The following is an 11,997-nucleotide window of genomic DNA, read 5'->3' as shown; positions in this document are numbered from 1 at the left end:
CAGTCACGTGGGCATCCATGGGTCCAGTGGAGCTCGTGCAAGGCACCACGACGGCCAAGGAGTATCGTACACTGGTTGTAGACCACGTACACCCTTTCAGGGTGATCATGTTCCCCGATAGCAGCGGTGTTTTTCAACAAGATAACGCTCTATATCACAAGACCATCACCCTCTTGGTCTTTAGGCAGTGGAGTGGGTCGAGGAACACATTGGCGAGTCCAAATTTATGTACTCCCCCGCTCCCCCCTCTCCCCCCGTCCCCCGTCCCCACTCGCCAGATCTGAATCTCATCGAACACATCTGGCATGTGATTGGACGTGGCGTCAGAGGTCATCGCCACCTACCCGGAATTTTACACAAATTAGGCGACTTGTGTATGGAGATCTGGCACCCACTCCCTCCACGGACTTACCGAGGCCTCACTGCTTCCATGTCACGACGCGTCACTGCCGTTATCCGTGGCAAAGGTGGACATGCTGGCTATAAAGTAGGTGGTCAAAATGCTCTGGCTCATCACTGTAAATTGTCACGAAGAGATTAGACTAATTACAGCTCACACAGAGGCGTTTAAACAGTCGTTCTTCCTATGCTCCTTATGTGAGTGGAACTGGAGAAAGCCCAAACAGGTTGCATAGTGATAAGTGCCATCCACCATCCACTTGACAGTGGTTTTTTGAATATGGAGGTAGATGAAGATGTTGAATTAAACAGCACAGTGCCTCCTGCTGAAAAAGCCACGCTCAGCCCCAAACATTCCAACTCCTGAAAGTAACTGATACAAATGCAAACGTTTCCATTCTTATCCCTTACTTTCAGGAAGTAGTGCCCAACAGTTCTTTCATGTTTGAAAAATATCATATTACTGTCTTGAGCTGCTGGGTATTTAATATTCACAGTATGTCCTTACACCCTCAGAACCGTTAAATGTGGCGACGAAGAGGTGATGAGAGCTGCATGTAAAAATAATTGAAAAAACCTATATACACGTGACATTAAGGTTTTAGGAAGTGCTGGGCTGATTACTGACACGCCCGATGACATTTAGCCTATAGGGTTGTGGGCGACGTGAAAATAGATATTGCTTTGGAAATCTTCGAACTATTTCTACAAAATTTTGTACAGATATTTACAAAATACTTTCGCACAAGTATACCCCTGCAACTCGTGTGGATACAGGTGGGATAGGGGACGTTTGGGGGTGATGTGTAAGAATAGATGTGAAGAAATTTCTGCCAAACTTAGTATAGACGTAAGCAATCGATTAAATGTATTGGATTGTAGTAACGATTGCAGTTTTTCTGCCACAGGTAACTTTTTGATGGTAGTGAAGAGTGGTATCACCAAACAATGTATTTACTGTTGCACATGGATAGTAAACTTAAAACGTTGTACATGATCAAGTGTTGAGTTATATCGGTATTACGGTGAAGTTCTAAAAGTTTTCACCTTATAATACGTTTACTGCAGTTACACGCTTTCCTATGAAATATGAGATGGGGATAAATGTGCAGGTGAGGTAATTCGCTAGTGCTAGATAAAGTCAGCTCGTTGTTTATGCTTCCAAGCGTCCTAAAATGCTGAAGACACGGCTGCAGACGGCGATAACAAAGGGGTGTTGTGCCCGGGGGGCAGCAACAGAGCTGCCGTGATAGCGGGCCATAACTAGCGCGCGCACCGCCATTACAGAGATTAGCCGCCGCTGCCTTAACTGCGTGCCAGCCGCTTGTCGCCGTAGCCATCTCCCCCCTGGCGTTTCCTTCCACCTGGGACTCCGCGGCGGCCCACATCTACCCAGCCGTAAGTGCTAATCTGTTAACGCTCTACACGGTGTGTCTCACACTTTGAGGTAATTCTCAGCTGCTGCCCTGGATCAGAGTCGACACGTCAGATCTGGATGAATACTTGTACAGCTAACTCAGTGACATCGATTTCATGTAAAATTACGGAATACTTAACCTGACTACGATTACTTTCCTGAAGACCGTGCAACTTCTACGTGGCTGAGCCGCCCAGGCTGCATTTGTCAAATTCTTCTGCGATACTTTTTGCCGGCCGGTGTGGCCGTGCGGTTAAAGGCGCTTCAATCTGGAACCGCGTGACCGCTACGGTCGCAGGTTCGAATCCTGCCTCGGGCATGGATGTGTGTGATGTCCTTAGGTTAGTTAGGTTTAATTAGTTCTAAGTTCTAGGCGACTGATGACCTCAGAAGTTAAGTCGCATAGTGCTCAGAGCCATTTGAACCATTTTGCGATACTTTTGGTGCGCCTACTACCTTCTTGGGTAACCCGATTGTTCTCTCGTCGGAGGGTTTCTTATATAGCGAGCGGAAGGCTACTTGGGCGCGTTGGCGTCTGGTTCTCTACGATAGTAGCGTCGTAGGCTGTGTGCGAGTGACGCACATTTTGACGACAGGCGCCGGGGCAGTCGGTTTTAGTGTGTACGTCGTGGCTGTAACTTGTGTAGTAGTGTGTTCTGGCTTCCCATTGCTAGATGCACGGGTGTGTCGAAGGACTCTGTTAGCGTACCGAAGAATGGGTCACGAGACTGTGTGCTATTTTAGAATTCTGTGCAGTGGACTCTTGTCGATTCTGCAACGAACTGGTCACATTGTGCCAGACTACTGTGCGAGTCTTGACAGTTATCTTTGCTCTGTTATTCTATCGCCAAAGTGTTAATTTTTCGGAAATTTGTGGTAAGGTCTTACGGGACCAAATTGTTGAAGTCATCAGTCCCTGAGCTGACACACTACTTAATCTATCTTAAAAGTAACTTACGCTAATCACAACACACACACCATTGCCCGAGGGAGGACTCGAACCTCCGACGGGGGGACCGCTTGGCTACCCCGCGTGACAAAGTGTTAATTCTAGCTGATGTAGAGAGCTAAGCTATGTGCCTGTTGTTTTCTTCTACAGAATCCAGATAGCGGTGAGCATTTTTGTTTTCCGCGCCCTGGCTACATCTGAAAGCCGACATATGTTTATTCTCAAGTCAGCGTTTGAACAGTGCTGAGACCTCAGGTTGATCACTTTGTAAATACTGAAATAAATAGCTGAATCACTTACTAGGCGAGTAAGTGCCATCTCTTATGTTTCAGTTATGCTGATTGTTTGTGGTAACAAGTCTCTGTTTCAGATATTTCCACCCAAATGTTCTTTGTTAACGCATTGTAATGGGCACTATGTTGACTGATGTTTTGTTAAAAATCCAGGAAGCACCTACCCGAGTGTGGGGCTTATGCCTGTGTGTTATTATTTGGAGCCAGGCTCTCAAGTTCAAAAATGGTTCAAATGCCTCTAAGCACTACGGGACTTAACATCGGAGGTCACCAGTCCCCTAGAACTTAGAACTACTTAAACCTAACTAACTTAAGGACACATCCATGCCCGAGGCAGGATTCGAACCTACGATCGTAGGAGCAGCTCGGTTCCGGACTGAAGCGCCTCGAACCGCTCAGCCATAGTGGCCGGCTGGCTCTTAAGTAATCTGGGTTTTAATTTGTCGTGTCGTAAGCTAAACAATGTTTTAATTTGTTTGGCTGTAAGCTGTTGTTGTGGTCTTCAGTCTGCAGTCCTGAGACGGTTTGATGCAGCTCTCCATGCTACTCTGTCTTGTGCAAGCTTCTTCATTTCCCAGTACCTACTGCAACCTACATCCTTCTGAATCTGTTTAGTGTATTCATCTCTTGGTCTCCCTCTACAATTTTTACCCTCCGCACTGCCCTCCAATACTAAATTGGTGATCCCTCAGAATATGCCCTACCAACCGATCCCTTCTTCTAGTCAAGTTGTGGCACAAACTCCTCTTCTACCCAATTCTATTCAATACCTGCTCATTAGTTATGTGATCTACCCAGCTTATCTTAAACATTATTCTGTAGCACTACATTTCGAAAGCTTCTATTCTCTTCTTGTCTAAACTGTTTACTGTCCACGTTTCAGTTCCATACATGGCTACACTCCATACAAATACTTTCAGAAACTACTTCTTGACACTTAAATCTATGCTCGATGTTAACAAATTTCTCTTCTTCAGAAACGCTTTCCTTGCCATTGCCAGTCTACATTTTATATCCTCTCTACTTCGACCATCATCAGTTATTTTGCTCCCCTAACAGCAAAGCTCCTTTACTACTTTAAGTGTCTCATTCCCAAATCTAATTCTCTCTGCATCACCCTACCTAATTCGACTACATTCCATTATCCTAGTTTTGCTTTTGTTGATGTTCATCTTATATCCTCCTTATATGCTCCTTTCCATTCAACTGGTCTTCGAAGTCTTTTGCTGTCTCTGACATAATTACGATGTCATTGGGGGACCTCAAAGTTTTTATTTCTTCTCCAAAGATTTTAATACCTGTAAACTACTCAGGGATTCACACCTAGTGATTACGTGGCTGGCGACCACGGGGTCCCGAGCTGAGTCCTGGCACTGCTTCCACTTACTTACGCCAGGCTCCTCACTTTTATCTTTCATATGTGGACTCCGTCGGCCAGCTATTGTTCTTTTCCGACCCTGACGCTATTAGGTTTCGAGGGTTAGGGGTATTTCATTTTCCAACCTTTACTTCTCATGCAGCGCCTGACCCGGAGCGGGCGGCTGCAAAAGGCGTCTGTATCCCATGTTAAGGGCGGCCTCCAGAACTGCGTAAGGCAACGGAGTATCACCGCAGATTATCTTCCCTGCATAATGCAGTCTCCATTTTATGCACAAAAATGGCTTCCTCTCATGTTAAATCCGTGTCCGGAGGTAAAATAGTCTCCCTACTCGGTTTTCCGGGTGTGAGGGGCGACAACTTGCAAGGAGGCAAAGAATCAAAACGAGAATTGGTACCTGGAATGTTAGAACTGCTAAAAGCAGGAAAACTAGAAAACCTCAAAAGAGAGATGGAAAAGAATTATGTGAACCTCGTAGGAGTTGCTGAGGTAAGATGGAATGGACATGGAGAGTATGTGTTGTACTACTTGGGAGGAGAAGTAAAAGGAATGAATGGAGTAGGAATAATTATGACAAAGGAATTGGCTAAATGTGTGGAATATGTAGACTATGCAAATGACCGGGTTATTGGTGTAAGAATGAAAGGAGCACAAAAAGATTTACTGATTCTCCAGGTATATATGCCAACTTCAGAACATGGTGACCAAATTGTAGAGGAAACATACAATGTAATAGAGAGAATAATGGACGAAAATAAAAACTGCTGCAAAATAGTAATGATGGACTGGAACGCCAGTGTGGGATGAGGGGAAGAGGGAAACATTTTAGGGACTCATGGTCTTGGAAAGAGAAATGGTAGAGGTGAATGGTTAATTGACTTCTGCAGGGAAAGGCAGATGATAGCGACAAACACAAAATACGGAAACCAGATCGATTTCATACTGGTAGAAGAAAGATACAGGAATTGAATGAATAAGGTGCACACATTACCAGGTGCAGATATTAACAGTGTCCACAACTTTCTTATGGCAGAAATAGAAATAAGAATGAAAAAACTGAAGAAGGCGACCATGGAGAAGAAGTGGGATCTAGAGAAGATAAGATCCAACAAAGAACAAATTACAGAAATGCTGTCTCGGGAGTTTCTAAACACATTACGAGACAAAGAGCCACCTGATAATGCCAACAAGTACTGGAATATGTTGAAAGAAGGAATCATTAAGGCAGGACAGCAAAATATAGGATACGTAAAAGGGAAAAGGTAAAAAAAAAAAAAAACCATGGGTCACACAAGACACTATTTCCAAGATGGGGGAGAGAAGAAAATTGAAAAACAAGAGCACCGAAGATGCAAGAAAGATATGCCGAAGGTTAAATAATGAACTGCGAAGCGAAACAGAGCAGGCTAGGAAAAAATGGCTAAAAGAGGAATGTGACGAAATTGAAGAACTGGACAGGAAGGGAAGATACGACTTACTATACAACAGAGTAAAGACTATGACATGGGAACAAAACAGACCAGGTAGTGCTACTATGGAAATTTTGAGTGAAGACGAAGAGGTAGTCTGCAAAGATAGTGACGATGTCCTCCAGAGATGGGAAGAATATCTAAATGAGCTATATGATACAAATAGCAAACCAGAAACTCTGGAACTTGAATCACACAACTGTGTAAGTGATGACGAGAAAGGACCAACCATCATAATGGAGGAGTAAAGTCTGCCATAGCTGCAATGTAAAATGGCAAAGCGGTAGGTACAGATACGATACCGGGAGAAATATTAAAATGCTTGAACCAAGATGGAGTAAGAGAAACTCTGAGATTATGTAATAAAATATATGACAGTGGTGAATGGCCTGAGGACTTTCTGACAACAGTAATGATTCCATTACCGAAAAAACAAGGAACCAAGAAATGCGGCGAGCGCAGGACAATCAGCCTCATTTCACATGCAGCCAAAGTGATGTTAAGAATAATTAATAAAAGACGAAAAAGTAATGGAGGAGAATCTTGGCGAGGAGCGGTTTGGCTTTAGACGGAATTTGGGCACCAGAGATGCAATAGGGCTCCTACGAATCTTGGAAGAAAGGTTTACTGAAAAAGGAAGAGACATATATGTGCTTCATCGATCTAGAAAAGGCATTTAACAATGTTGTTTGGGACAAGCTGGCGACTATAATTAGGGAAAAGAGAGTGGACTGGAAAACCAGAAGACTTGTAAACTCATTACATCTTAATCAAAAAGTTTCAATTAAAGTGAGAGGAGAAAGTACAAATTGAATCGGACTAGGAAAAGGAGTAAGACAAGGATGCTGTGTATCACCTACTCTTTTCAACCTTTACTTGGAAAATGTGAGTGACCAATGCTCATTAGATGACAAAGGCATAGAAATTGAAGGAAGATGAGTAGGGTGTTTGAGGTTTGCTGATGACATGGTCCTTCTAGCCACAGGGGAAAAAGAATTACAGGATTTGCTGGACACCATTGAAACTACGGAAATAATATGGAATGAAAATTAACACAAATAAAACAAAAGTATCGGCACTAGGAGGAAATAAGGAAATAAAAATTGCGCTGAATGGAGGTGCAAAATTTTAAGTATCTTGGCAGCAGGACAGACACGGATTGGAAGTGCACCGCAGAAATTAAAACAAGGATAGCAATGGCAAAAGAGGTGTTTTATAAGAAAAGAAGAATTTTCTGCAGCGGTCTGGACAGAGAACTCAGGAAGAAACTCATAAAACGTCTTGTATGGAGTGTTCTTCTATATGGTGCTGAAACATGGACTATGAGGAAGAAAGACAGAGAAAGGCTGGAGGCTTTTGAGATCTGGACATGGTGGAGGATGGGAAGGATAAGTTGGATGGACAGAGTAAAAAATGAAGAGGTACTGAGAAGAGTGGGAGAGAAAAAACAATTACTAGATGTAATAAAGAAAAAGAAATTGGATTGGGCATATATTAAGAAAGAATGACGGACTGATAAAAACAGTTTTAGAAGGTTATGTAGAAAGGAAAAGGAAGCGAGGAAGGAAGAGATTCCAGATACTGGATGACATGATGGACGGTACAACATACAGTAGCCTTAAGAAGGAAGCAATGGATCGCAGAAAATGGAGAGGCTAAGGAGCTGCTCATATAGCAGATAACTGATGATCATGATGAAGCCACTCAGTGGTAATAGTTACTTGGTGTTGGTTACAGAAAATCGCAGTCTCATTCTGAGCTGTCACAATTGTTTTCTTGGAACTACCTCTGTTTCAAATAAGGTACTCCTATAGGTAGACACTGTTTGAGATTTACGTTATTTGGTATTTTTGTACTCAACCTGAAGTTTTGAAGTGTTCATTAGCTGAAGTTATGAAGTTATTATTACTCTTTTAAAAATCTGTTCAAAGTAGTGAACTCTGCTACAACGCCTTTTATAAACTTTAGTAAAATATGTGGTAACTGCAAGTTCATTCATCTGGAAGTGAATTACGTCAAAATCTACGAAAGAGTAACCAAATTTTCTAACTCTGGTTTTAACTTGTATAGTTGTTGCCTAAGCTCTGTGAAACTGATGTTAGTTTAGAAACCTTCTGTTCCTGAGTTACAGTCAGTGCTTAAAACTTGCAATTTGACTTTGATTTTACGTGCGTTGCCATGAAGCAGTTCAACCATTCTTCTTGAAGCGTGGCGTGATCACAAACTGTAATATGAGGTAAGGGTATGCGACGTTTAATTATGAAGGGAAATCAAGTTTTGAACTATAGTATTAAAATCCAATCTTCGTGTAATAAAAATCATTTTCTGGTAAAGTGTATAAAGTAATTTTGGGGTAGCATCTTATAACTTCCTCCCCGCTCCTACCACTACAGTGGGAATCAACACGCATTATGCAAGCAGTGATCACTTGAAAATTAGTCAGTTCCGTTCAATCACGAAGTTCAGAGGTTAGTGGTGGAACTCAGGTTGATGCTGTTTTCCTTGACTTACAGAAAGACATGTATACAACTTCACAAGGGTGCCAAATTGAGAAAAAAAGAAAATGTGCATTCTTAATATCCAAACGTATATGTCTTTGGGTACAATATACCAAGCAGGACGTAGTATGTCGTTCCTTTTACGTAGGCATAATCAGAACCAAAGGTAAATGAAGGAAGTGTACTTTTTGTGGCAGTGGTTCGTAGTGTCGCCTTCAAATTCGAATAGACACTAGGCAAGGTTTTCATTTTCCTTGTTTATATCTTGTGTGGTGAGAATTTTAGTCTTGCACATTTAGTGAATGCAGTGGTAAAGATAGTCGCAGATCTCCTGAGAGACTTCTTGCGAAAAGTGATAGGAGAAGTGTAGATTTACGAAACCTGCAGTTCTTGCGGTCTGCTTCAAGTTTCTGGTAAGGGGAGGCCACGACATTTGGATCACCGACCTACTTCAAAAGTTTGTACTCTGCTAGAAGTTCATTAGGAAAACATAATCTTAAAGTAGTATCGCGTACTACTGATGCGATTTCGAGAAAATCCGAAGGGAGGTTATCCGTATCACGGATGTACCGGTGCGTTGAGACCCTGAGACAAGATGGCGGCGGTCACGTGGTTGGTGTTCAAGCTACGTATATGGCGTCTCAATGGGTCGAGTCGCGCTCATTTTTTTTTTTTAAGTTATATTCCCCATTAGTCATATTACCTCATTAACTTATATTTGAAATATAATATGATGAAAAGACACCTGTATTTACATGAAATTCTGTTGAATTCCCAATGTTATTTGGTTGTTCCCCAATCTTTATTATCACAACTTATATTATATTTATAACCATCGACAAGTAAATCACCACACGCACAACGTTTTCCTGAAAGTATATGCTGTCATGACACCCGTGATTCTTTATACACCATGTGATCAACAGTATCCGGACACGGGGCTGAAAATGACTTACAAGTTCGTGGCGCCATCCTCCGGCGATGCTAGAGTTCAATATGGTTTTGGCCCACCCTTAGCCTTGATGACAGCTTCCACTCTCGCAGGCATACGTTCAATCAGGTGCTGGAAGGTTTCTTGGGGAATCGCAGCCCATTCTTCATGGAGTTCCTCACTGAGAAGAGGTATCGATGTCGGCCGGTGAGGACTGGCAGGAAGTCTGTGTTCCAAAACATCCCAGAGGTGTTCTACAGGATTCAGGTCAGGACTCTGTGCAGTCCAGCCCATTACAGGGATGTTACTGTCGTGTACACACTCCATCACAGACCGTGCATTATGAAGAGGTGCTGGATTGTGTTGAACGATGGAATAGCCATCCCAGAATTACTCTTCAACAGTGGGAAGCAAGACGGTGCTTAAAACATAAAATGTTCAAATGTGTGTGAAATATTATGGGACTTAACTGCTAAGGTCATCAGTCCCTAAGCTTACACACTACATAACCTAAATTATCCTAAGGACAAACACACACACACCCCCATGCCCAATGGAGGACTCGACCCTCCGCCAGGAGCAGACGCACAGGCCATGACTGCAGCGCCCCAGACCACTCGGCTAATCCCCCGCTGCTTAAAACATCACCGTAGGCCTGTGCTGCGATACTGCCACGCAAAACAACAAGGAGTGCAAGCCCCCTCCATGAAAAACACGACCCAACCATAACACCACCGCCTCCGAATTTTACTCTTGGCACTACACACGCTGGCATATGACGTTCACCGGCCATTTGCCATACCCACTCTCTGCCATCGGATGGCCACGTAGTGTACCGGGATTAGTCACTCCACACAACGTTTTTCCACTGTTCAATCGTCCAATGTTTATGTTCGTGACACCAAGCGAGGCGTCGTTTGGCATTTATCGGCGTGATGTGTGGCTTATCAGCAGCTGCTCGACCATGAAATCTACATTTTTTTTACTGTCATAGTACTTGCAGTGAATCCTGATGCAGTTTGGAATTCCTGTCCGATGGTCTAGATAGATGTCTGTCTACTACACATTACGACCCTCTTCAGCTGCCTGCGGTCTTTGTGAGTCAACAGACGAGGTAGGCCTGTACGCTTTTGTGCTGTAGGTGTCCTTCACGTTTCCACTTCACTATCACATCGGAATCAATGGTCCTAGAGATGTTTAGGAGTGTGGAAATCTCGCGTACAGGTGTATGACACAAGTGACATCCAATCACCTGACCGTGTTCGAAGTTCGTGAGTTTCGTGGTGCGCCTCACTCTGCTCTCTCACGATATCTAATGATTACTGAGGTCACTGATATGGAGTAACTGGCAGTAGGTAACAGCACAGTGCACCTAATATGAAAAATGTATGTCGTCCGGATACTTTTGATGACATGGTGTACCTGCAGTCGTACCGAGACCCGCTTTGCATCTGGAGGCTTCGATCTGTAGACACAGGTTTTAAGGACGAGGAACAGGTTTGGAAAGCCCAAGTTAGACACTGATAAATAAAGAGGTACCGGTAAATAACTTAACTGAGTTATTCAATGAGTTACAATAATCCAGACTATGAGGGTTATGTACGATTTATCGTCGGATCTGCTTCCGACATTACAAGTTGCAGAAGATATTTTTATTGCAGTCACGGAAAACTACACCTTCATCATCGAATGAATCCAGTTTTCCTGCATGCGCAATGAATCTTCAGAGTCTCGAAAGAAGAACAGAGCTCGTTGACATTTTGAAATTTTTCTCCTACCCTAAAATTTGGGTGCGAATAATGTGCAACGCAAAGTTTAGGTAAATACCGATGTTGAAAACTGGCGATACGTGGCTGAATGTATTTTAATAACATCTTCGCGAAAAGCAATTTCTTGTTCGTTGTCAGTCAAATAGTCAAATACGAACAGCTCTGAATAGGCTTGATACGGTTTCTAACTTGCCTACGGCAATCAGCGTCGCATAATGTATGTTGTAGTAATAAAAATTATTAAGCAACCAAATATCATCGAAACTTGATTAAAAATACATGAAAATACACGTCTTTTCGTCATATTACCTTTCAAATGCAATATGCAGGAGATAACATGACTAGAGTTGAAAAAAAGTACAAATTTGAAAGGAAAGATGAGCGGAAGTCCATCGTGCGATCGATCTATTACAGAGCTTGAACGCCACCCACACGACGGCCACCAGCTCGCGCTCAGAGTCAGCACGCACCGTTACATCAGTGACGCGACTTTCTCGAAATCGTGTAACTAGCACACTCTGTTGTCCTAATGTTGTATTAAAAGTATGCAGAGGCAGTTTTTTTATAGTGGAATTTGGGTAGGCACTGCGCTTCTTGCGTGCAGACACAAGGTGTACAGGCCGCTCTCTAGAAGCACATGGAAGCTGCGTTAGCCACGGTTGACAGACTTCTCCAGGCTGCTTCCCTAAGCTGCAACAACGTACGAGTGGGTATCTCCAACGAAAGCTGTAACACCTGCAGTGACGTTGGAATCCTCTGACTACTCCGATGTCACTACGTCCTCCGAATCACAAGACGTGAGTGGTTTCCACTCGCTCGGGTTCGGGTGACGAACAATAATAGTGAGTCCGAATTTGTCTGGGTGAAAGTAGAATTTGAGAAGTGGATTCACGA

This window comes from Schistocerca americana, chromosome 2 (genome assembly GCF_021461395.2).
Source record: "Schistocerca americana isolate TAMUIC-IGC-003095 chromosome 2, iqSchAmer2.1, whole genome shotgun sequence".
In the NCBI taxonomy this organism is placed as follows: Eukaryota; Metazoa; Arthropoda; class Insecta; order Orthoptera; family Acrididae; genus Schistocerca; species Schistocerca americana.
This window is presented reverse-complemented; position numbering follows the sequence as displayed.